The sequence below is a fragment of the Pleurodeles waltl genome, chromosome 7 (assembly GCF_031143425.1).
Source record: "Pleurodeles waltl isolate 20211129_DDA chromosome 7, aPleWal1.hap1.20221129, whole genome shotgun sequence".
Taxonomy (NCBI): Eukaryota; Metazoa; Chordata; class Amphibia; order Caudata; family Salamandridae; genus Pleurodeles; species Pleurodeles waltl.
This window is the reverse complement of record NC_090446.1, coordinates 785,112,534-785,139,245: the sequence shown is the minus strand read 5'-3', so window position 1 is coordinate 785,139,245 and position 26,712 is coordinate 785,112,534. Positions and strand designations below refer to the sequence as shown.

General features: G+C 44.8%; 1 long non-coding RNA gene across 2 annotated transcripts in view; it reads right to left on the bottom strand.

Annotated features, from left to right (window-relative positions):
* Positions 1-26,712, bottom strand: part of LOC138245585 (uncharacterized) — a 94,953-nt gene that overhangs the window by 8,097 nt on the left and 60,144 nt on the right. The window contains exons 3-4 of one of the 2 annotated variants that reach the window (XR_011194144.1): positions 16,753-16,929; positions 15,828-15,917 (exon numbers count right to left, since the gene is read on the bottom strand). The exons of the other annotated variant lie outside the window; for it this stretch is intronic. This is a non-coding gene — a long non-coding RNA (uncharacterized lncRNA). Of the gene's footprint in view, positions 1-15,827; positions 15,918-16,752; positions 16,930-26,712 lie in introns of those variants that run through there. 2 annotated transcript variants of the gene reach the window in all.

Below are 26,712 nucleotides of genomic sequence, written 5' to 3'. Positions count from 1 at the left end.
CATTGCCAAGACCCCCGCCAGGAAAAAAGACTCCCCTGAATGTCACCCTTGTGTCCCACTCTGTCACCCTGGCCACCTTGAACTGCCATTGCCCTACTCCCTATGCCCTCTTGGACTATGCATCTGTGACACCAACAGACTGGACTCTATCCTGCACATTCCTCCACCATCAACCCAGCTCATTACAATACCCCCTACACTTATTATCACAGAAATAAACACCATTGGAACTAATACAAGTATGGAGTCTGTCAAATGATTGATAAATGTATTAGTTTAACAAGCTGTAAACATTGCAATTCAAATGTACAGTTATATATACATAGGTATGACCTGTAGTGGGCAGCAGTAAACACGCCAGGAGCCAGAGTGGGGCACAGATATCTGAAAATAGAGATGTTAAAGGGTACAGTAAGTGGCCATAGATTTTGGAAAATCAGTCTGCCATGTACAATGTCCAACACAAAACTGAAATGGAAGGTAAAGTTACAGTGTCTTACCTGTGTGTCATTGGAAGTACTGTTGAATTATAGTAGTTCTGTTGTCCACATCCTCTTCCTCCTCCTCCTCTTTGTCACTGTCCACAGGCTCCACCGCTGCCAAACGACCAGCTCATCCTCCTGCAGAAAAGGCACCTGGTGTCTCAAAGCCAGGTTGTGCAACATGCAACGATGATCTGGCACACCTTCTTGGGTGAGTAGCACAGGGATCCACCTGTCAGATGGAGGCACCGGAATCTGGCCTTCAGGAGGCCAAAGGTGCGCTCAATGATACTCCTTGTTCGCCCATGTGCCTCATTGTAACGTTCCTCTGTCCTTGTCCTGGCATTCCTCACTGGGGTCAGTAGCCATGAGTGGTTGGGGTAACCAGAGTCACCTGTTAATATTGAGGGATACCTGTTAGCCAGGCACTCACCCTTAGGGCCAACCCCACACCCATATACCAACAGACACTGGGTGGGGACCATAGGCTCACCTATTAGCCACACCCTTTGCCTCTGGAGTGGAGACATCACATATGGGAGTGCTGTGTGTGTAAGCCTTGTGTGTGTGGGGGGGGGGGGGAGCTGACGGGTCCTGGGCAAAGTGCTGCATGTTCAGTGGGCAATGTCTGTATGGGAGGGATATGGTGGGCCATGAGTATAACAGTCCAGACGGTATGAATAATACCTTTTCTTATGTATCTTTTTCTGCAGGTCAGCGCCCATCAGAAAAAAGGTATTTGGCGTGCCATCGCCAAGGACATGCGGACCCTAGGGGTCTCTGACAGGGTCTCTGACAGGCGGAGCACCCACTGTCGCAAACGGTGGGAGGACCTGCGCTGTTGGGCAAGGAAGACGGCGGAGGCCCAGCTGGAAGCAACGAGGAAGGGGTGCACGTCGTTCCCTGACCCCCGTGATGTTCTTCATGCTGGCAGTGGCCTATACGGAGTTGGATGGGCACTTGCAGGCATCACAGCAGCACAAGGGCATGAGTACAGATTCAGAATCATGAATTTGCGCTTGTTAAGGTGTTACCTGGGTGAGGGATGTGGGTCTGTGAGTGCCCCTAGGCCAGGGCAAACATGGCAGGGTAGGTTCCATGATGGGCAAGCTCAGATGCACTCCAACAATGCTAGTGGGCATCTACTAATGGGCAGGGTCCTGTGGGTTTCAGGTGTGCAGCTAATGGCGTTAGGCATTGTACCCAATGGCCTGGTGAGTAGCATTGTAACTGGTAGTGCAGGCCCAGTGCATAGGGCTGTTCCCTGTGAGTTGTGTACACCAACTGTAGTGTTGTTGCTGGCATTGACCAAGTGTATCCCCTGTCTCTCCCCTCCCCTTTTTGTTTTGTCACCCTGTCCTTGTGTGCATGAGCATCATCTGGCGGAGGGGCAGAGACACTGGCGACGGAGGGAGCTGCATCCCACATGGGCCTGGAGGCTGAATCCACCAACGGTGAGGGTACCAGTGGGACAGAGGGCGAGGGGAGCACCACGCCGGAGACAGGGGGGGACAGTTCTGACAGCGACACCTCCTCCGATGGAAACTCTCTGGCGGTGGCAGACGCCTCTGCGCCCACCCCAACTACAGGTACAGCCGCCACCGCCCTCCCAGCAGCTTCTCAGCGAGTTTCCCTGTGCCCGCTCACCCAGGTGGGTGGGCATCTCCTTTGCCCCAGGCACCTCAGGCCCTGCCCCAGTCAGCCCTGTTGCCTTCAGTGAGGAGGCTATTGACCTCCAGAGATCCCTCTCTGTTGGGCAGTCAACCATACTGAATGCCATCCAGGGTCTAGCAGGAAACAAACAAATGCATACGTGGAGGGCATTCACTCTGGCCTGGCGGCCCAACAGAGAGCATTCCAGCCTCTGTCCAACTCACTGATGGCAGCCTTTGTCCCTGTCTCTAGCCTCCCACCTCCAACTTCCTCTACCCAGTTTCATTCCCCTCAACCCCAGTCTATCCCAAGCACACCTTCAGACCAGCATGCACCCAAATCAACACACAGAAGTGGCACAGGCAAACACAAGCACCACACTTCATCCCACAGGCACTCACACAAGCACCATCCAGATGCAGACACACTAACATCCACTGCCTCCACTGTGTCCACCTCCTCGTCCACCTCCCTCCCTGTAGTGTCTCCACTCACACCTGCATGCACTACATCCTCATCCACTAACTCCATCACCAGCACACCTATCAAAACACGTCCCTCACTGGCTGTCACCCCCCCACCTTAATGCACACGCCCCCTGTGTCTGTGCCCCCCTCCTCCCAAAGTACACAAACGCAAGCATTCAGACACCCAACAGCCATCCACCTCACAACAGCATCCAGCCCATGCACCTGCACCCAAACACAGCAGACAGACACCTCCTACAACCACTCCCTCTTCCTCCACTCCCAAACCTTCCCCCTCTTCCAGCCCCAGTGTCCCTAAAAAGCTTTTCCTCTCCGCCCTTGACCTATTCCCTGTGAGAGGCTCCAAAGAGGCACCCATCAGAACAGCCAGTGTGCCTGCACCACCTGCCAAGGGAAAGAAGGGGCCGCCAGCCAGCAAGGGAAAGAAGGGGCCGCCAGCCAGCAAGAAGGGGCCGCCAGCCAGCAAGGGCAAGAAGGGGCCGCCAGCCAGCAAGGGCAAGAAGGGGACACCAGCCAGCAAGGGCAAGAAGGGGACACCAGCCAGCAAGGGCAAGAAGGGGACACCAGCCATCAAGGGCAAGAAGGGGACACCAGCCATCAAGGGCAAGAAGGGGACACCAGCCAGAAAGGGCAAGGAGGCACCACCAGCCAGAAAGGGCAAGGAGGCACCACCAGCCAGAAAGGGGAAGGAGGCACCACCAGCCAGAAAGGGGAAGGAGGCACCACCAGCCAGAAAGGGGAAGGAGGCACCACCAGCCAGAAAGGGGAAGGAGGCACCACCAGCCAGAAAGGGGAAGGAGGCACCACCAGCCAGCAAGGGGAAGGAGGCACCACCAGCCAGCAAGGGGAAGGAGGCACCACCAGCCAGCAAGGGGAAGGAGGCACCACCAGCCAGCAAGGGGAAGGAGGCACCACCAGCCAGCAAGGGGAAGGAGGCACCACCAGCCAGCAAGGGGAAGGAGGCACCACCAGCCAGCAAGGGGAAGGAGGCACCACCAGCCAGCAAGGGGAAGGAGGCAAACCAGCCAGCAAGGGGAAGGAGATAACACCAGCCAGCAAGGGGAAGGAGATAACACCAGCCAGCAAGGGGAAGGAGATAACACCAGCCAGCAAGGGGAAGGAGGCACCACCAGCCAGCAAGGGGAAGGAGGCACCACCAGCCAGCAAGGGCAGGAAGGGAACACCAGCTGGCAGAAGCATGGAGGCACCACCATCTTCCAAGGGCAGGAAGGGGACAACAGCTGCCAAGGCCAATGTAAAAGGAACTTACACCGCAGGCAGGATGGATCTGGTGCCTGGGGCTGGAGCAGCATTTGGGCAAACAACACCAACCATGGCACTTCAGCCGTCCGAGGGTGCAGGGGAAGGGCTGGAGACTCCCCCCACCACTGACAGCACCGCCACCTGCACCGCGATCAGCAACACTGCCATCAGCAGCAGCCCTAATGGGCAGCCGTCCGAGGCTGCAGGGGAAGCCAGGATCAGCATCACAGGGCACAAGGCCCCTTCCAGAACCAGTGGAAGAAGGCATCCACTCACCCCCCCCCTTCCCAGGATGAAGCACACTGGGCACAAGGCCCCCTCCAGAACCAGTGGAAGAAGCCATCCACTCACCTCCTCCTTGCCAGGATGAAGCACACTAGGCACAAGGCCCCCTCCAGAACCAGTGGAAGAAGCCATCAACTGACCCCCTCCTTGCCAGGATGAGGCACACTGGGCACAAGGCCCCCTCCAGAACCATTGGAAGAAGGCATCCACTCACCCCCTCCTTGCCAGGATGGAGCACACTGGGCACAAGGCCCCCTCTAGAACAAGTGGAGAAGCCATCCACTAGAGAGACTGTGGCTTTGCACTCCCAGGACCAAGCAGTGGGCAAACCACCCACTTGAGAGACTGTGGCTTTGCACTCCCAGGACCAAACAGTGGGCAAACCACCCACTTTTGAGACTGTGGCTTTGCACTCCCCAGGACCAAACAGTGGGCAAACCACCCACTTGAGAGACAGTGGCTTTGCACTCCCCAGGACCAAGCAGTGGGCAATCCACCCACTTGAGAGACTGTGGCTTTGCACTCCCCAGGACATTGCAGATGGCATGTAGCCCCCTCCAGGAGCAGTGCCATTGTACCATCTTCCGGCTGAGGTGCCTCCCCCATTCCCCGTCCCCCTGAGGTGCCTGTGTGTTTTTGACCTGATGACCCTGCAGTGTTCTCTCCGTATTGAGGCAGGAGTCAAGTGTGGCCTAGGCCTATGTGTTAAAGCCCTGTGGGCCACGTACAGAGTGGGCATTGTCCCTCCATTTGTATATATTGTACATACTGTTTAGTGCTTTAAGGACATATTTATCTAAATTTGTAATATTACACTCATTTTAAATCAATTCCTTTTGCCCTTGCGTTACTCCTGAGGGTTACGGGGTGTATATGTGATGTTGTTGCATCTGTTTGTGTGTATGGTGTTGCGTGTGTGTCTCACTCTCTTTATTCCTCCCCCCTCCCTTGTGTGCTAGGTGCAGTACTCACCGTGATAGTCTTCGCCGCCGTTCATGTTCCTGGTGTAGGAGGAGGTAGACCAGCATTGGAAATATGTGCAGTTCGGGCTCCATGGCGTTGTGGTTCTTCCTTGTGTGTCGAGAGGTGAGTCGTTTCCCTTCTGTGTACTGTTTCCACCGTGCTTTTGATGCCGTTGGTAACGCCCCGGAAAAGGTGGCAGATTGGTGTGTCATAATACAGTGGGCGGTATACTGTCTTCCGCCTGGCTGTTGGCGGTTACCACTGCGGTGTTGGTTGCTACCGCCCGTGGCAGTCAGAGTATTAAAGTGGCTGTATGTGTTGGCCGTTTCCGCCGTGGTCATAATTCCATTTTTCTTACCGCGGCCTGTTGGCGGTATTACTGCCGCTTTATCACCGACCTCCAGGGTTGTAATAAGGGCCTAAGGACTTGTAGAATACAGCAAACGCCCTTGTCCTTTTTAAGCACTAGAAGGTAGAAAGAATAACGAAGACGGCCTACTTCTGGCACAGGAACCCTCTCTATGGTTCCATTAGCCAAAAGAGCCATAATGTCCTCTCGGAGAAGTACCAAGTGCTCCTCCATCATCCCATCAGAGGATGGTGGCATTGATGGAGGACTAGTGACGAAGGGGAGCGAGTAGCCCCTTTGAACTGTCTGCAAAACCCACCTTTCTGATGGGATGGACTATCGGATATAAGAAGATCCAACATTGCAATCCAATGACAGTGGCACCCTGCACCACACCCGTTGGACATGATCACTCTTCTCAATGAAGCTTGGATCATCTCACAACTGGATCTAAATAAGGAATATCACCAGCTAGAACTGCAGAAAGACTCGAGATACATCATGTGGTGTACTATGCACCTAGGTCTGTTCTGATACAAACGGCTCAGATTCGGAGTATCATAAGCAGTTGAGATCTTTCAAGAAGTATTACAAAGAGTGATTAGTTCAGCTGCGAATGCACTTGAACTATAGCAACAACATCCTAGTCTTTGGAATGACAATAGAAGAATAAGAACAAGCACTGGAACAAGTATGCAGACTACTTCAGAAAGCTCACATAACACTAAACCTAGCCAAGAATGAGTTCCACAAAACCCAGATGAAGTTATATGGACATGTCTTTTCCAGTCATGGCATGAAACTGGATAGTGACAAAGTTAAGGCACTAAATGAGACACAAGCCCCTAAGGATGCCGGCGATGTCAGGTCATTCCTACGAATGGCAAGTTACTGTGCTCGATACATCAAAGATTATGTGGCAATCAGCACTGCAGTGACAGAACTGACAAAGAATGGTCACAAATTTGAATGGACCTCAGATTGTGAAGCAGCCTTACAAGAAATCAAGCAGCACTACAAACATGGCATATTTTGACCCCACCTGGACTACAAAGCTCACAGTAGATGCAAGCCCTGTAGGTCTAGGAGTAATCTTAGCACATCATTGACATGATGAGGAGAGACGCGTAGTATTGTATGCCAGTCAGAGCGTGTCAAATGTTAAGCAAGCCTACTCGCTGGCAGAAAAGGAAAGCTTGGCAGTGTTTTGGGCATGCAAACACTATCACATCTTCATCTCTGAGAAATAGTGCAACATAATCATGGATCACCAAGCACTTGTCGCCATCACCATCTTCAGAAACCCCAAGCAAAAATGCCACCGGGAACAGAACACTGGGGGATCAGTCTACAAGAACACTCCTACTCTATCCGGCACTGACCTACAAAAGACAACCCCGCAAACAACATGTCTTGTCACCCAGTTCAGAGGAGGAAAAGCATGTCCTCCCTGCAGAAGAATATCTAAACTTCGTAATGAACCATGCAGTACCACCACCATCACAACGGTGACTGAAGAAGCCACTCCAGCTGACACCACCTTGAGAAAAGACAGAAGACAACCCCAACAAGGGCAATGGCGACATCTAGACGAGAGATCACTTAAAGATAGAACAAACATGAAAGACCTATCAGCACTTCGGCACACACAGGAGGAACTACCAGTAGCATCTCAAGGAATAATCTTAAGAGACACCAGAATAGCAGTCCGATCACTTCAACCAAGGGTCATGGATCCTGCACATGAATGACACAGGAGGAATAGTGGCAACAAAAAGAGCGCTAAGAAACCGTATATGGTTTCCAGCACTGGATCAACTAGTTAAAGACACATTTAAGGCATGCTATCCATGCTGGTGACTAGCGGGACTCCAAGACCACCACCACTTCAAATTTCAGAACTATCAAAAACGGTTTGGCATATTATTGTAGTGGACTTTTGGACCATTAGCATTAGGAAAATACATGTTGGTTATGATGGACGAATATCCCAGATTCCCCATTGCCAAACAAGTTTCATCAACCAGCACAATATCAGTAATCCCAAAAGTTGATGCGATATTTGCAGAATGTGGCATTCCAGAAATGGTGAAAATTGACAGCTGGCTCCCCTCCAACAGTAAAGACTTTGCTGAGTTTGTGGCTCACCTAGATTTTAACCAACAAAAGATCACACCCTTCTGGCCACAGGCAAATGGCATGGTGGAGTGTTTCAAGAGAATGCTAATAAGGGAGGCACAACAAGCAGATAGGACCATGCATCACTAAGGTAAACGCTAAACACAGGCTTCAGAACATATCGCAACACCCCCACATAACACCATGGGGCACTGACCAACTACACTCATGTATAGGTGAGAACTCCGGAACAGAATGCTAAGCTGGAAACACTGCCTAAATAAAGAGCACACACATCAAGCCCAACTACAAGCCAGAGACTCAAAGGCAAAACAAAAAAATAAATAAAATGCAAATAGAGACGAGCTCAAGACTCCAACATTGTCAATGGTGATTGGGTACTGGTGAAACAACACCAAACTAAGAAAATTGCCACAAAATACGCCCTCTCACTCTCTTAGGAGTAGTAGAGACAATGGTCATCCCCAAAAAGAGAGACAAACAAGTAACCTGAAACATAGCTCACATCAGGCACTACTGCAACAGGAAACACAATGAAGGAGAGAAGCAAAAATCAGACACTGAATATAAGAGCAAAGGCAAGCCTACTCACAAACCTCACCAGGCTCCAGAAAACACCACTAACCTTTGTAAATCGAAGAGAAGACCCAAGAAGCATAAACTAAATCCTAACTGAAGAAACTGAATAAACATTCTCAAAGGGGAGGAGCGAAACAAGAAATGTTATGTTGGCCATGAAGGGTCGAACACAGAATAGGTGACCTACAGGAACTTTCTAGACTGAGAGAGAAGGAAGCATGCAGTGACCTGGCAGGGAGAAACAAGCAGGACGTAGGGAGGCTTAAGAGAAATAAAGAATTAAAGGTCACACGTTTCTGTTGTGTCTATTGGCGCGTTCTTCTAGCAGTGAAAAAAACTCTAGAGATACACGAGCATCCGAGAGAACATAAAGCAGGACGCACAACACAATTGACAGGAAAAAATTCATGCGCAATTCCACTTTGCATCATCAACCCATTCCTTTGTTGCATGACTATCTCACAAACATAACAATAGAAAGTGAAATTAGAGGGTGTTTAAAAGGGAAGAGAAGCGTTGAAATCCCATACTGACATGCATGATAAAAAGTAGATTTACGCAGTGGAAATAGCAGCTCATAGCCTGCGCTTGGGGACAAGTCCCCCAACATTATAAGCATATACCTTAAATTTAATGAACATGGTTTCTCATACGAAAATGGTTGCCCTTGGCAGACATCCTAGAATTATATTTCAAACACATCAAACACATGGTGGAGGAAGACAAGACAGGTATGAAACGTTTTACTTGACTGTCGACAACAACAAATGTTATAACCTGCTTCACGGAGCTGACCTACGCCTCGGGTGGTCTTGCCTCTTCAAGTAAGAGACGTCTTCGGAGCGGTGCGACCAGTGCAGCCGCACCTGGCACGGAGTTCGTGAATGAGGGGGGCTTTGTTTAGGGAAAAAAACACAAAAATAATCTGCTGCAGAGTTCCTTGTGTTCTAAGCAGTTTTCAAGGAACAACAAAAAAGGTCAATGTTACTGGTGATTATTGTTTCTGCTGGAGAGAGAGGGTTTTGGCTAGTGGCAGTATTGGCGCATCGAAAGGCAGCGTAGGGGGTTAATACGCCAGCTGCAAATAACGTGTACCATGCAAGTCACAGAACTGTGTTTTCTGTACACAGCTCAGTGGGTTATTGCTTTTGGCACGGAGATTATTTTGTTACTTACTGTTCATAAGTTACGATGCTACTATAGCACAGTGAGTTGTGAACTGTCATCAAATTGGGTAGAATGTTGATTTTCCCAAAGTCTTTCATTATCGTAATGTTGTTAAAAAGGGTACAATAGAAACAGCCAAACCCAACCACTGTGGAACGTTATAAATTCTGACTGTGTGCTTCTCTAAACGAACACTCTCAACATATACTGCCTAATGGTATGGATGACGTGATTCCTACACCTTGTAATCCTTGTTGCCTTATGTAATATCTCTTATAGACTGATTTACACATGTGATTCATTGTCTCTGCATAATTTGTGTGTAATGTAAAGTGCTCTGACACCCTACTCTGGTATGAGTAGCACTATAAAACAAATGAAATGCATGTGAGAGAGGGGCTATGGAGACATGCCGTTGAAAGGGGGTAAGTGAGGGAATCCATGGAGAAGGAGGTCACTGGGGGCACCAAAAAGATAGCTGCACAGGACACCACCAGTGCTAAAGCCGGCCCTGCTTCAGGTGCTAGAAATTTCAAGCTATAACCTGCTGGGTTTACTGAAAAAACAAAGATGCAGAATGAAAAACAGTCTGTGGTAGTTGGACTCTTGCTCTAGGCAAGGCTGCTGGTAAAAGGATGACAGTACTTATGTTTGTAGGCGACTATGCCTATCCTACAACAAGTCGCAACTGTCGTCCCAACCCACCCGGGTCACAAGCAACACCTCACCAGAAACCCAAATAGTAAAAGGTGATTTGTGGTAGCCTTTACGCATGGACTCAAGAGTGCGACATCTCAGGGAGTGCTGTGGATAAACGGAGATTACCCCTTTCACACATTAACAACGTCTCATTCAAACACAGGCAATGAAGAAGATGCAGTAATGTTTCATAAAGTTTTATTTAGCAAAACTGCATTCTGCGATATGTTGCATGGGCTGCAATGATTAGGATAATGAACAGTGCAAGAAACAGAACGGTAAAGACAAGAGTCATTATTACAAAGACCCCCACCATCTTGCAATAACATGAAGACATGAAATGTGAAATATGTCCTAATACCCTAGCATGATAGGCCTAACCTCTAACCTAAAGGGAGAGCTAGGTAGGTTAAACCTAATCTGCCAATGCCATGTCCATGAGAAGAGCCCCCAACCCTCATTACCTTGGAATGAGGTCTCTAGCTCAGACTCCGTGGGGACACGAAGAATAGGCCAGCATCAATGCGATGTGCAGCATCAATAGCAGCGATGGCATCTGGTCGGAATCCCTCTGACTATCTGTTTGAGTCAGGAGTATTTATACACATCTGCTTGGACCCCTGAAGTAGGTCTGTTCCCAAAAAATAGATAACAAGACATGCTTGGGACAGTAATCGATATAAACAGTTCCCTCGAAAGCGTGAAGAGGGAAAGTACCTAAAGTTAATACCTACAGTTTATTTATCTTTGTTGCTTGATATTGACGCCTTAGCGCGGTGGCACTGATACCAGGAAACTAAAACATAGGCCTGAACTAAAACGAGGCAGCCATCTTAAAAGATTTAATTAAATGAATGCGCTAAAACAGAGCAAGTTAAGTAGGGTAAAAGTCACTATATGACGGGGACACGAGTCTGCAAGACAAAGGATAAGCTAACTCCTGTATCCCATTAAAACAAACTAGGATTCACTACAAGTCTACTGAAATAAACACAAATGTAGACAACGTGAATTAAATAGCAAATACAAAGTGTTTGAGGGTGGAAAAGAGGAGTAAATGTCAACTTGTAAGTAAGGGGCTTGAAAATATGCATTTACGATGGGAGGGGGTACAGAATAGTTAAAAAAACTCCTGAAAGAAGTGGGACTAGGATGAACAGCCAGCCAAGTGGACCTGACTAGGATGAACAGCCAGTCAAGTCGACCTGACTGGCACATATACAGAGATCCTGTCTTAGTGGAACAAGTGACACTCAGTTCGTTCAAAGCAGAGTTAATCTCAAGTATATGTTCCAAGAAGGTTTCAAGGTTTAGATCTGGTCAGAGGTAGCTTGTGATGAAAACCTAGTGGCGAAAACACTAAAAGAATGAGCAGGCCAAAGCACAATGGTAGCTTCTGGACCCAGATGGTTTCTTCTGGGCCATTCGTTTACAGCCGACGAAAGCCAAGGGACAATTGTGCATGCCCACAAATGTAGAATCTGGAGACCCCCATTTCCTCCTCTAATGTTAAGTGTTTAAACATGCACACCAGTTAAAAAGATATACAATTAAATTGACACTAACGAGTGGTAAATGCTAGCAAATGTTCCCCAATTTTATCAGGTGAGACGTTACCACATGCAAGAGCCCCATGAAAAGTGAGATACGTAGACAAATACGTTTTTTAAAATTCCCCATACTCAACACCTACCTTTACGATATACTGTGAAGCATGCAAGTAATACTGTAAAGCGTCACAAAAGGGCTTGGTTTATAAACAAAAAAAAGACATGGTTTCTCCAATAGGAGCAGCAAACAAATGTGAACCGCAGCAAAGTAGAAGAGTACATATACCCTTATACAACAAGCATTTGCTAAGCCAATGGCTGCTGAAGCGCAACTGCCTTGCCAGAGGAAAGGATGATCTAGGTTCAAAGGGTATTCTCTTAAGCGCCTGGGAAACATCCACTAGCCAAATAATAAACAATTTGCAAGACTCCATCATCCAAGCCATCGGCGAAACGCAGCATATGATTTATTGGCATAATTGCTTGCGGTAAAGGTCCTTTTTCAGAAATAGAAAACTTTTGCACGTTTTTCTTTTTATTTACAGAACCAAGCACTAATGTTAACTGCTCTAGAATGTAATCAAATATTTAAATATAGCTTCCGATTTGCAGTGTACATATATTACCTTGGGCACATGGTTCTTAAAGAGTTTGATATACACCTATAATTGTAATGGGGCAATATGGTTTTAGGTCTAACTTAAAATCTCTATTTTCTGGTCCTAGATCTCCGACTTGACAGCTGATGTCCCAGGATGCTTCAATGATAACCCCTATTGTTCAGACTGACATGTCAGCACTTTTTTTCTCTTAACGTTGGTCTCTTCATATACAACAAAATAATTAAAGTAGCCCATGTTTTGCATAGATCCTGGTAAATGTCTGTCATAGACAATCCATATAATACCCCAAAAGACATGCTAAAACTTAGGATCCTATTCCAAAACACATTCTGGTATATATGAAGTAGTACTCCTGTATTACTGTTTACGCACTCATACAAGCCTTTGGGAACTGGCCCCAATACATCTAAAATTAAAATACGATGCGACTAGTCAAATACAGTAGTAAAAATTGAAATGATTATGCCCTTATGCCCCTTTTCTACCTTTATTATTAAAGAGTTGCTTGCTTCAGGCAAATTCACAAAGGCATGTAAAGAATAAATAAAAGAGTACTCCTGTAATACAGCTTTCCGTACTACTAATATGCTTTTTTTTAATACACTGCATGACGTTTTTCTTCCATCTAGTAAAGGTGAACAATGCACGTACTCTTTTGCTAGTCAGTGTGATGTCGCTAGACACTGGAGGATAATGTAACTTCCCAAGGGTCGCTTATTTGTTTGCTTTGCCATCCTCTCTGGCTTTGGTTGCTAAGGCCAGTACAAATCTCTCAAGTTTGTTTAAAACCATGTTGCTAAAGGCTGCATTTTAATGTTCTCCGCAACTGCTTTGGTCGAACAGGAGTTCTAATGCAAAAATGGCCAGTGAGGTCACAGCTTTAGGTATAACTATATATATATATATATATATATATATATATATATATATATACACACATACATGCATATACATACACACAGATATATTTATTTAATATTACCTACTGTCAGTTTCCATAGAAAAAGTGTTTTTTGTTTTACTAATAACTTTGACACTGTTTGCCGAATCTTCAGAACTTTTCAAAACTAGTTTGCCAATCACTTCAGCTGCTTTCTCAAAAGTTTTGAGATGATCGGTCAGGCGTGGGTCAAGGAAAAAAGGGATAGGATGGGTCCCAAAACGTATTTTCGTCATACATTTTGCCAGACGGAATTTAGACACAACCTCAGTCTGAATTGCTTAAAGAAACTACACCAAATCTGTTAAACAGATTTCAGGTTATTAAAGTAAAAAGATTTATGTATATCTAGTGATGCAGATCCACATGCCAACAACAATGCCATGATTGGCTCACCACAACCTGAGAGGAAAGTTGCAGCTGCCATTTTGTTCATCAGGACTGTGAGGGACCACTCTTGGGGAAAACAATTGTCGAAAACCTTTTTTTTTTTGTAAAGCACGTGAGGTTCTATGGATCCACCCAGATCCTCTCAGAACGGGTGGATCCACAGATCCAGACCCCAATAAAAAAATAATAATAATAATAACACACATCACATCACCCACACACAGACAGACCCACACATACCTACTCACACACCCACACAGCAACTCACTCACCCACTCACAGGCCCATAAAACCACTCACAGACCCACACAGCCAATCACACTTATACAGCCACTCATATACCAACTCACAGATCCACAAAATGCAACCGCTCACACACCCACGCAGCCACTCACACACAGGCAGTAATACACTTAGACAAAATGCAATAGCGTACGTTTGTATTAAATGCATTGTTGTTTTAGTATTGAATGTGTGTAATAGAACCCTTATTTGTCTGAGGATTCGCAAGAGATCCGAAGATTCATAAAATTAATTGTAAAAAAAGAAAGACTCGATGCATTGCATTTATAGAAAGACTATACAGGGTTACCTCACCCTAATTTAAACATTTTTAGTTTCAAAATATATAAGAATGAACGTGTGTAGAAAATGTATTTATAAACTTGTGAAAATGTATACTAGTAAACTTATGGGTCAAATCGTAGTATAATGTATTTAAAATACAGTGAAATTCACACAAAAAAGTTGCAGGAACATTATAGTTAGGAAATAGTATTAAATACGCAGAAATTCACTGAGAAAACATAGGTTACAGGGACATTATAGTTAGGAAATATATATTTTTTTTAAACTTATAAATTCAATGAAAAAACAAAGGCTACAGGAACGTTATAGTTAGGATCAGATTTAGGTTCAGATTTTATACACACAAAACCATGGAAATTCAGCAGTTATATTTTATCTCAAGTAAATATAACTCGTACCCTACAGTAACTATAACTCGCGCCCTAACCATGCACTGCTAATTAATCCACATATTACATCACTCATGACATCTATATCACTGCAACATTTGCAGTGAAATTATTGATGAGTAAACTGTGCATGGCGGGGGCGCAACTTATAGTTACTGAGTTATTGTTACTTGAAATAACTAACTAGACCTACTGGATTTCTATGGTTTTGTGTGAGTAAATTCAGAACCTAACTATGACGTCCTGTAACCTTTGTTTTTATTTTTTAGTGAATGTCTGTTTTAAAAAAAAATCTATTTCCGAACTATAAAATCCCCCTAACCTTTGTTTTTTTCAGTGAATTTCTATGTTTTTTGTTTTTTACGCAAAGTAATTTAAATTACTATATGTTAATCCAACCACCTGTGCAGCAGGGGTTGGCCGCAGGGCCTGTGGCCAGGCCCTGCACCACACCCCATATAACCACCCTACCCTGCGCCGCACACAGGTTCCGTCTCTCTGGGTGTGAGAATAGGTGTGGTAAGAAAGTGTCGCTGGGTGTGAGAGTGTGTGTAACTGTGTCTGGGTGTGAGAGGGTCTATGTGGGTGCGAGAGTGGGTGCGAGAGGGTCTATGCATAAGTGAGTGTGTGTGGGTCTGTGAGTGGGTGTGTGAGAGGGGGTGGGTCTGTAAGTGGTGTTTGAATGTTAATATGGGTCTATGAGTGAATATGTGAGTCACTGAGTGGATCTGTGAATGGGTGCGCGAGTGAGTGCATGAGTCTCTGAGTAGGTCTGTGAGTGGATGCATGAGCCTGAGTGGGTCTGTGAGCGTCTTTGTGGGTGTGTCAGCAGCTGCACGAGTGGCTCTGCCACAAAGGAACCGTACCTCCCAGCTTATTCAACAAGAGTCCATAGTTTCGTTAACCCCTTTCCAATATTCATTAATAGTGGGACAGTTCCATATCATATGAAAAAGTCAGCATCCTGGAGTGCACAACTAGGATATGACAATGACAAATTTGTTTATGTATGTATTTTGTTTAGTATCGGGGGTAGATAAGTTCTAATTGTGTACTTTCTTTGAAAACATTTGATATGGTGTTTTAGATGGGTGTATTATAATGTTCTTTCCCAATCCACATTGGTCAGTTCCATTCCCAGGTCTACCTCCCACTTAAATCTCATACATTCAGAGCTTGTATTAGTTACAGGTTGTTTGGCCTAACCATGTGATTAGATGTCCACTTTCTACAAGGGTGAGTAACGGGTGCAATAGTTAATGTTTTGTGGGTTCTGACTCACCCTTATTCCACTGCATCTTTACATGTTATGAACTGACCAACTGGTATTCCATCATCTTCTGCCACCTGTTTCATTGTCTTCAATAGTCCTGCAATAGAACAATGACTCACTTTGTCAACCCCTGCTCTAAATTCATGTATCTAGTTTGGCTAGAAAGTGGCCATAGGAAACAGGTAAGCTTATCAATGAGAGTAAAGGTGTGTATAATGGTATAGGTTTGTCACTATCTCAATTCTCTTTCAGAACTTCAATGCTGTCCAATGTAGTCTTGTTCTGGTTATCATTGCAATGTCTCCTTTATCTGCAGACAAGAAAGTCAGTCTACCTCACATACAATTAACATTTGTCTGACCCATTTCTGGTGCGGCAAGAAGCATTTTGACAACGGCTATTTTGATAATTGGCAGTAATGGTACAGTGTTACAGAATTCCAACAGCCCTTGTGAAGCTAACAATCTACCCAGGTTCCAGACTAGTAAATCAGTGTCAGAGGGGTAAATCTGAAACTCCAGGTGTTTACGTTTGTCAATTTCCCAGGTCACACCCATGTCTACTGGTCCAGGTGGGTTGTCTCCAGACACTGGTGCATTTGGGAAGGAACATGTGTTCCAGCTAGCTGTAATACCAAGACGTACAGGCTATCTATCGTTTGAATCAGTCATGAGTTTCACTCTCTCATGAACAGTGCAAATCATCTGAGTACTGAGAGATGGTACATGTTCTATCAGCTACACATATCCCTCTCGTAGCCCCTTCCTCTAAAGTGAAAGGGTTCCATTGCCAGCGCAAACAACATAGGTCAAAGCGAAGAATCTTGGCTTGATCTGCGGGATTAATAAGAGGCGGCTCATTTTTAATAAGTAATTAATAAGGAGCTGTTAGATTATTTGATAAAATCCTGCTACTTCAGAGAAATCTCTCACCTTTATCAAGAGCAGCTAAACAATATGAAAGATCCTCTAGCAATCCTCTTGGACCATCTGGAGTTTCTGTTATGAAGGTTTTTTCAGCTTATACTGGTCTTCAGCTATCATTCATTTAATATGTTTGTAGAAGCCTCAGATGTGGTTGGGTTTTTCCATGAAGTATTAATTATAATACTGTGTAAATCAAGAAAGAGCTCACTTTAGTAACAAATTCTTCATACTTGACAATTAAGGTGTCTTATACTGTAAAACAGACTGCATGATTATGATACCTTGGCTGAGACCATACCACAAATGTGTATTTGATTAAGTTTGTACTAAAAAGAGATATGAAAACCCCGAAACTGATTTTGTTGTACCAGCTGTAAGATTTAATAAGGATTGTTCACCTGACATTTCCGATATGTAAAATTAAAGAACATGGCTGTTCATATTCACCTTATTTTTTATTAGGTTTGCCGCCAGTGTCCCGCCGCCCTATTGAATCCTCCGAGGGGATTCCGACCCCCCCTACCGCCATCCAGTTCCTGGCGGTCCGCCCGCCGGGAACCGGATGGCGGTAGGGGGGGTCGCGGGGCCCCTGGGGGCCCCTGCAGTGCCCATGCCACTGGCATGGGCACTGCAGGCACTGCAGGGGCCCCCGTAAGAGGGCCCCTACAAGTATTTCACTGTCTGCTTGGCAGACAGTGAAATACGCGACGGGTGCAACAGCACCCGTCGCACCTTCCCACTCCGCCGGCTCGATTACGAGCCGGCATCCTCGTGGGAAGGGAGTTTTTCCCTGGGCTGGCGGCCGGTCTTTTGGCGACCGCCCGCCAGCCCAGGGAAAAACTTAGAATACCCTCCGCGGTCTTTCGACCGCGGAGCGGTATTTCGGAGGGGGAAGTCTGGCGGGCGGCCTCCGCCGCCCACCAGACTTAGAATGACCCCCTCTGTATTCCAGTGTAATTCTCTATTAGTCAAAAATGTTAGGTTTCTAAGATGTAGCTTAAACAACTGGTCAATGTACAGAATATTATAACCTATATTACACAGTCAGAACAATTGCTTCCTAATGTATTAATTATTCAAAGGTAACCTTATTTTATTTCTGTTGTTCTCTAACATAATTAAGTCAACATTTTCCCACTGAACATTTTTAATATGTGAATGCTGAATGCGTTTGATTTTAGCTGTTCATTCCATCCAAAATATTTGTATTCTCTTTGCAAATACTGTTAAAGATACAAGCGAGCAACACCAGAAGTCCTACAATCTACCTCTTCAAAGAACAGGACAGAATGAATCTTAATCAGTACCATTATTGTGCAATTTTATTATAGTATACCACGGATCCTTCCGCTAGGCATATAATAAAGTAGTCTGAGATTACAGAGATGTTCCCCATCAACTAAAGTATTTCCAGAATAATAATATTCCAGTAGACTTCATTCATTCAAAAGAACTCAAAGAATAGTTTGGATTGGCTATTAAGGCCTCTATTCTTCATAATCACCACTGGACTCCTTCAAAACTATTTAACACTAAACTGATGGCCATTCTTTTCAGTTGCTATAGTAAACAAGAAGGCTGATTAGAACTTTGGAAGGAAAAAATTGGAACGTTAAAGTCAAAGTCATGCCAATATTGGCGCCTGGCAAGGTAAGACTTTCTGATGCCAGTAAGGCATGGAGATAACATTTAAAAGATACTTATTGTAGACATGCAAATATAAAACGTACGCTGCTTCAGTCAGGGGGAGTTAGGGCAAGAAATGTGAAGTAAAGGTCACTTTGCTTCTGATCGAAAATACAAACAACATATAGGTGCACTATTACGTTTTACTGTCTGCATGGAAAAGAAAGGTCTTTCTCCACTGAGGACACACACACACCAGGTGAATACCCAATATATACTGTGGTGCCTAAACAGAACAGGAGGTGTGACTTCAAGGATGGCACAAATGGGTGGGAATAATGTGGCAGGCATACATCTGTCACGTTTTTCGCAGATTAAAAATTTCAAAAAGGCCAATGTTTGCCATTTTGCATTGTTGTACAACTGTTATTACCTAGCTCAATGATACTCAATTTATGGTAGATAGAAAGACGGAAGGCGGAGTGGACCATGCCAGGATTTGCACTGATCACATGTCACAAATGCAAACTCAGAGAGTTAACTGGAAACAACCGGTATTTTAAATCATCATTTTTGTAATTTCAGTTTTAATTCATCATGTAAAATATTTTGCACGTTTGGCCATATTATTTTGCTGAATTACTTCCTACGCATGACTGACTAGTAGCTTTAATTATGTCATTTTGTACTTTTTGTTTATAGTGTATACAAAAACAACAAACATACACTGAAATGAAACAGATCTATGAAAAACACATATTGTCCATACATACAAATTGATTAGGAAAATAACCAGCAATGTTGCACACTATGTTGCAGCAATGACACACAGTATCAATAGTTTAAAAACTCAGTTAAGAGAAATACTGCTTAACAACGAATATATTTGCCCTGTAAAACAAGAACACAAGTATGTGTTTAATAGTGTGCAATGAATTGTCGCCTTCTAACTCATTTGTTATAGTTATAAGTCATACTCACTATGTTTTGTCCCCCCATGTAATTGCTGCAGAAGTGGGATGAGTGAAGAGGCTTGATGACTTTTCAAAGGCCTACAAAGTCATACCTATCAATCTCCCAAAATACATCTGCCACCGATAGACTCCATGTATGAAGAGGCCCTGATAAACCATTCTCCTCCAATTAAGATCATGCAAGCAATCAACTTGAATGATCTTTCCCTTTCTTTAGCAAATTTCAAAATAATGCATGATCTCATATGAAACATTAGATTGCCCACCTCGTTTAGCACATTCAAAGGAAACCCAAAGTATCAGCTTCCAGGCACTTACTCAATTCCAGCACAGTCTCAAAATCTTCCACTCAACTACATATTATTTATGAAAATATGCCCCACGACGGATTATCATTACAAAAATCACTACTTTTCCAAGCAAATTTCCCTCACCAGGTATGTGGTTTCCTCAACACAAATGCTTCTAATGCTGCATCTCAGAAGTAAACTACTGCGGGTGCTGGAAACCCATACAGTAACCCTTGTTCCACTTCCCCTATGTATATTTGCTATGTCACTTCTTTCATATCAAACAATATTTATTATAATTCCCTATCGTGTGAAGTTCTCAGCTGCCTACTTTGGAGGGCAAGGCTGTGCTATATCAAGAACAAATAAAAAGTAAATACAATAGATATGTGAAGCAAAGTTATTTATTAGGAATTGTGTCTTTAATATTTAAATAGGGATGACTGTAAATACAATAATCCCGATTAGCTTTGGGCAAACTTGACATTCAGTCGGCTATAAAATGTGGTGTTAATAAAACTGGTACCTGCAACAGTTTCCTAAAATGCAGGTAGTTGTCGCACAATATAAAGGTAGCACAACGGACAGGGGTGGGCTTGCTACAAAGAAATATCAATGTTCTTTAGTAGACAATTCAGCTTTAGGAATCCTTGCTGGAGCCAGGGAGGAGCACCAAAGTTCAAGGCTTGAGATGGACCGTGTTGGTTTTGGCATGGCGACTGAGACCTGGCAAAGTGATCACTTCTATTTAAGACAGACTAGTCTGAACACGGTGTTAGTATAAAGTAAGCAAGCGAAAGAAGACAGAGGAATATGTGTTTCTTTGCTTTGTTTCACTGGTATGCGAACAGGGGAATCTTGCACCCTTTTGAGGAATGATCAAAGGAGTCTGCAGAAATCTGTAATGAGACTATGTTAACATTACAGATTGTGGAAAAGGTTAACCTTCATGCAGTAGGCCTTGTAGCCCATCCTTTCGCCTAACGAAGAGTGCAAATGTAAGGGAGTTCAGCTGCAAAACCTCATGATGAGTGTATGCAGTTTATAATTAACTCAGTTTGGAAGGTTAGGCATTCGAAGGTCCCTTAGCAACCTAATAGGAGCCAAGAGTTAGTGTGCTAATATGATGGTGTTAACAGGTTTGCAGTGGATTGCGAGAGTTAAATTTTTTTTAAATATGTTTTTATTAATTAAGTTCCACAACAGCAAACAAGAGGTGCAATGCACGGATATCTGGATACAGTGCATCTAGCATTCAGGTTGGTAATAATCATCAGCAACAGATATCAGAGTAATCTTCAATCAAAAGTACTTTTCAGTTATCCTTAGATGGTCCATCGTAAGGGCTAATAATGTCATCAGTATTATTCATTAGGTTTACTCAGCTGAAGGGTAACCAAACATGGTACATTTCAATACTCGGAGTCCAATAGACAATCCATCAATCACACAAATGTCGAATAAATACCCAATATAGATAGAAGTGCAATATTTTCAAAATGCGAACGTCCAGAAGCGGAATGTAGTGCACTGGATTGATTACGACCACTGTTAATATTAATGTAATCTAACAAGAACATTATAGGACAAATAGAAAAAAAAATGACAGAGAAACTAAACCAGTAAGGCAGCAGAGAAGGAAAAAAAAGGGAGAGGTAGAAAAGAAAAACAGACAGCAAGATAGCACAATCTCCAGATTGTGTGAGTAGATCAGAAGCATCGCTTTTGATAGTAACACTAGTTTATGTGGCGGTTTTCCACCAAGGGGTGCTTAAGGCTAGTCACCACCCACAATCAATGGCGCTCACCTGAGGAATCTGGAAGGTGGAGGAACATGATGATTTACTCCCTGATATAGTATGGATATCAGAGCTGCAATTACACAGATGTGGGATCTTCTTTCAGAGCTGAGGTCTCCGAGGAGTTTGGATCGCAAAGGTCCGAAGTTTGTATAAGTTTAGAAAGATGGCAGGACCCAGGGCAATTGTGCCCTGGTTTTCATAAATGTATGAAACTGTGCCCATAGTTTCTCTAATTTTAGGGCCTTTTCTCTTATCACAGCTGCCAATTGTTTCATCAAGTATAGCGACCACACTGTGGACCACCACATCTGGATCGTGGGGGCACCCAATGGTGAGCAACTTTTACTCATACAGTGGGGAGGAATGGAGTAAGAAGTCGGCCCCAAAGAGTTTTTAATGGGTAATACATGCCACCGACAGCAAAATAGTAATGTCCATGGGCAGGGTGATATTTACACTGGCCTTAATATGATGAGCATCCCTGTCCAGAACAACTGGACTCTAGAACAAAACCACCACATGCTTGCCATCGTGCCTCAATTACTCTTGCAATGCCAATACTCCAAGTTTGAGCCACAAATAGCCACCCACTGGAGTGGTGTGAGATACCATTGCAAGAGAATTATTGAGCTATTCTCCTTATAGATGGAGCAAATGGAAGAGGTCACAGGCTGGATCCAAATGGACAAGTTACTTACCTTGAGTAACTCCTTATCTGGTAGAGACAATATCTAGCAGATGTAATGGCCACAAGTAAAGGCTGTTTTCAAAGTGAGAAGTCTGAGAGAACAATTGTGGAGAAACTTTAAAGGAGTGCACATCAGAAATGTCAAAAACAAATTCAGATCCCATTGGGACATAATGAATGAGCATGGAGGAAACATATGTGTAAGACCTTTAAGGAACCTACGTAAAAGAAGACTGATCAGGAAACCTCAAAATAGCAGAAATTACAGACAAATAACCTTTGAGAGTGCCCATAGCAGAGCACTGCTGTGCCAAAGAAAGTATAAACAATGGAACCTCAGAGAGCGGGGCAGAAGGGGCGGGGGGGGTTCAACAGTCTTGTCTGTGCACCATACCACAAAATGTCTTCCAACAAGAGATATATACCATTTTGGTGGAGGGATGCCTGGTTGCCAAGATAACGTTAGAAACTTCGGGCAGAAGGTCAACCACTGTCAACTGCCGCCGCTCAATCTCCATGCAAGAAGGTGGAGAGTGGAAAGGTTTGGGTGCAGAACCCTTTTCTGCTTCTGCGACAGAATATTCTCCTGAAGGGGCAGTCTGATTGGAGGATCAAATGCCATGCTCAATAGCTCAGAATACCAAACTCTCTTTGTCCAGTCCGGAGCCACAAGGATTACTTGGGCCCGGTTGTTCTTGATCTTCTTGAGAACTAGGGGCAGAAGTGGTTTGGGTGGAAAGACGTACCGGAGGCCTGAGTTCCACTCAAGATGAACAGCGCCTTCGGGGGATTGCCGCCTTGGAAACTCCAACACACTGTGCTGCTGATATCGTGGAGGCAAACAGATCCAACAAAGGCTCTCCCCACTGCTGAAAGAGACCTTGCACCACCTCTGGATGGAGACGCTATTCGGGATCGACTAAGCATTGTAGGCTGAGTTCATCTCCTCTGACATTCAGCGAGCCCACCAGATGTTGAACCACCAGGGGCATGCCCTGCTGTTCCAGCCACACCCAGAGGCTCAGCACCTCCTGACAAAGGGTCTACGACCCTACCCAGCTTGTTGCAGTACCACATGGTGGTGGTGCTTTCTATGAACACTTGCACTATCTGTCCCCTGAAAGTGGGAAGAAATGCTTTCAATGCCAGCTGGATCACCGGGAGCTCCAACAAGTTGATGTGGGAAGTCCAGAGGCCGGAGTCCAGAGGCCTCTGATCTCCACCTCTCCCAGATGGCTGCCCCATTCCAGAAGTGATGCATCAGTCACTACAATCCGATCGGGTTGGGGAAGGGAAAGGGATCTGCCTCTGACCCAATTGTTTTTTGCTTACCACCATGCAGATCTCGCACAGTCCTCTTTGAGATCTGAACCATATCAGAGAGATTCCCCTGATGCTGTGTCCACTGAAACTTCAGGTCCCCTTACAGAGCCCACATATGCCAACTGGCACGTGTCACTAGCAGGATGCAGGTGGCCATGAGGCCCAGCAGCTTCAGAGCCATTCTCACTGAAATCCAGGCTAGAGGCTGAATATCGGTATCATAGCCTGAATATTCTGGACTCGTCGTTCGAGAGGATAAGCCTGAAACTCCAGTTTCCAGAACAGCTTCGGTGAAAGGATGCGTCTGAGATATAGTGAACCCCAACAAATGCAGGAGGTCCGCCATAGTCTGGAGGTGGGAAATAAAATCCTGGGGCGACCTCGCCTTCAACAGCCAGTTGTCGATATAAGAGAAGACTGAAACTCCTGATCTGCGTGGATGAGCTGCAACCACTGCTATCACCCTGGTGAACACCCGAGGGGATCTGGTAGGGCCAAAGGGGAGCACGGTGAACTTAAAGTGCTTGTGGCCTACCATGAAATGCAGGTAAAGTCTATGTTCAGGTAGGACAGAAATAGGGAATTAAGTGTCCTGCAAGTCAAATTATACCATTCAGTCTCCTGGGTCCAGGCAAGATAGAACCTGAGCTAAAGTGAGCATTTTTAACTTCTTCTTAAGAAAGAGATTTCGGAATCATAGGTTCAGGGTAGGACATAGGCCCTTGTCCTTTCTGGGTACTAGAAATTAGCAGGAATAGCAACCACAACCTACTTCTGGCACAGGGGCCCTCTCTATGGCTCCCTTGGCAAAGACAGCCGTAATTTCCTCTCGAAGAAGTGCCAAGTGATCCTCTGTCATCTGATCATAAGACAGTGGCATGGATGGAAGGGTAGGTTGCGAAGGGTAGGGAGTAGCCCTTCAGACTATCTGCAGAACCCACCTGTCTGATGTGATGGATTGCCAGTAGAGCAGGTGATGGTAAACCCTGCCTCTGACTGGTCTCTGGTGGGGAAGAGTCAAAGTGTGAAGGTTTGGAGGTGGCAGGAGGAGGGGGGTGGGTGGAGGCAGACTGGCAAAACTGCAGCTGGTTCCTTGATCCATGAGGTCAGACATGTGACCATGAGGTATCGTCTAGCATAACACCCAGTTTCTCTTCCCAGTCCGAGGCATACCAGGGATTACAGGCCCGAGGAAAAGAATTAAGAAGAGCATAAAAATTAGTAATACATTTCCTATTCGGTTAGGCTTCCATAGGCATAAGGGCCCGTTGGGCGCAAGAACGGTTACAGAGTGAGGATGCCCAGTGTTATAATTGTAGCATGTGTAAAGGGCAGTCAGTAGTTAAAGCAAAGTGCCGAGTAAGGGCCCTAGAGGGCAGAGGTGTACCTTTTATTGTGGAAATAATCTGCAAAAGCCTTCATCTTTCAGTCCCAGAAGAAAATTGGGGTTAATTCAGGACTGGGGACATCGGATAGGGATAAGTCGTCAACCCACAACTGCAGACGCTGGCCAACCAGTATTTCTAAGTGATGCGTATGGAAGGCAATAGAGCAGACCAATGGTGGTAGCGATATGGTAGCCAAAGCAATATATGTATGAGGTTATCTGAGTAGTGTGCCTCATCTCGTATCCAGAGCTTCCCAGAGGTAAGGTTAGTTAGATCTCATATGGGGGGAATCTGAGCAGCCCAAATATAACGATCTAGCTAAGGAAGCCGATTTATGTGTGCACATCGATTTATAAGAAACCGTCAAGGTTTTCCCTGCCTACGTGAAAGACAGGAGTTTGGTGCGAATGAGATTTATCCTGTGGGAACGACAAGGGGAGCACCTGGACAGTGTTGAGTAATCTGGGCAGGAAATTCATGTTAATAGTGGCTAACTTGCCAAACCATGAGAGTTACAACTATCCCACCTATAAAGGTCTTTGAAGAGAGTGTCCAGAGGGGGAGGAATGTTAGCTGCATACAAATCGTCTATTCAGGTCATGATGGTGATGCCCAGGTAATCAAGGGATGTTAGAGATCTGGTTATATCGAGCTTAGCTAGAAGGGTTGCACCCCGGGTCGAGTGCTCTGGGAATACAAGAGCGACCAATTTCAAACAGTTAATTTTAAATCCAGAAATTCAAGAGAATTCAAGGAATTTGTTGATCAAAGCTGGAAGTGAAGTTTCTGGATTGAAGACAAAAACATAAAATGTCATCTGCAACAAAACCAATTTATGTACAGAAGTTCCTACTTTTTGGCCTGTGATTTTAGGTCTACCTTCTATTTTCTAGACCAGAGATTCTAAGCCCAAACGAGGGAGATAATTTTGATACTGTTCTAATATAAGGTGTCAGGTATTATGTGGCAAGGGGGGCAGCAGACTGCCAAGAAGAAGGGCAACGGCACAACTGCAATGTAAGGCCACAAATGCCAGAGAACCAATCAATCCAGTGGCACAGGGATTGAAATTGTTAGGTTAAGGTAGGCTTGGAGAACTATTAGACTCAGATTATGAGGGTCTGCAAACAGCTTTGACCTATCAGGACGCAATGAAAGACAATTGAAGGCACCAGGATCATCTTCTCTACAGAAAATCAAGCATGTTGTGTGCTGATTATGTAATTCTGGACTGAGGATGAAAATTTACTTTACAAGTTGATGGGGGATTCAATGGGGGTGAAGGAGATGCCTGTGATTGATAGTATGTGTAAAGAGGCTTTCAAAGTTTAGCTCTATTTAACTAATCCCACTCAGAGTAGAAAGAGCATCTGTGTAAGACAACAGCAGTAGCTCCTGATGGCTGTTGTTCAGTGAAAACCAGAATTGCTGAATTCAAGTTTAACACAAGATTGATCCAGAAGTGGAGGTATTTATTTTGTGATAAAAAAGTAGTGCTCTAAGGATTGATCTGACTTGGATCCTGCTGTGGGATGATGAACCCAACATCCGTAGTGCAAGTAGCCGCAAATTCCTCTTATTCATGAATATTATGTGAGGTAGAAAAGAGCAAGATCCATCATCTTTTTGGAGACAAGTAGATCTGTAAATAAATCAATTTGAAACTTTTCTGCTGCACCAGAGTGAAAAAAGCAAAGCAAAAACATCATCAAGCAAGAGGCCAATGGAATATTTGTGCACTAAAGCCATAGTATTCTGTTTGGCCGGTGTATCTTCTATGTCAGGAAACAACCTGTATAATGCAGCTATTATCACACAGTGCCTTTATTTCCACAGCTTTTACCACACATGCATTTTTTAAATATCTTTTACCAG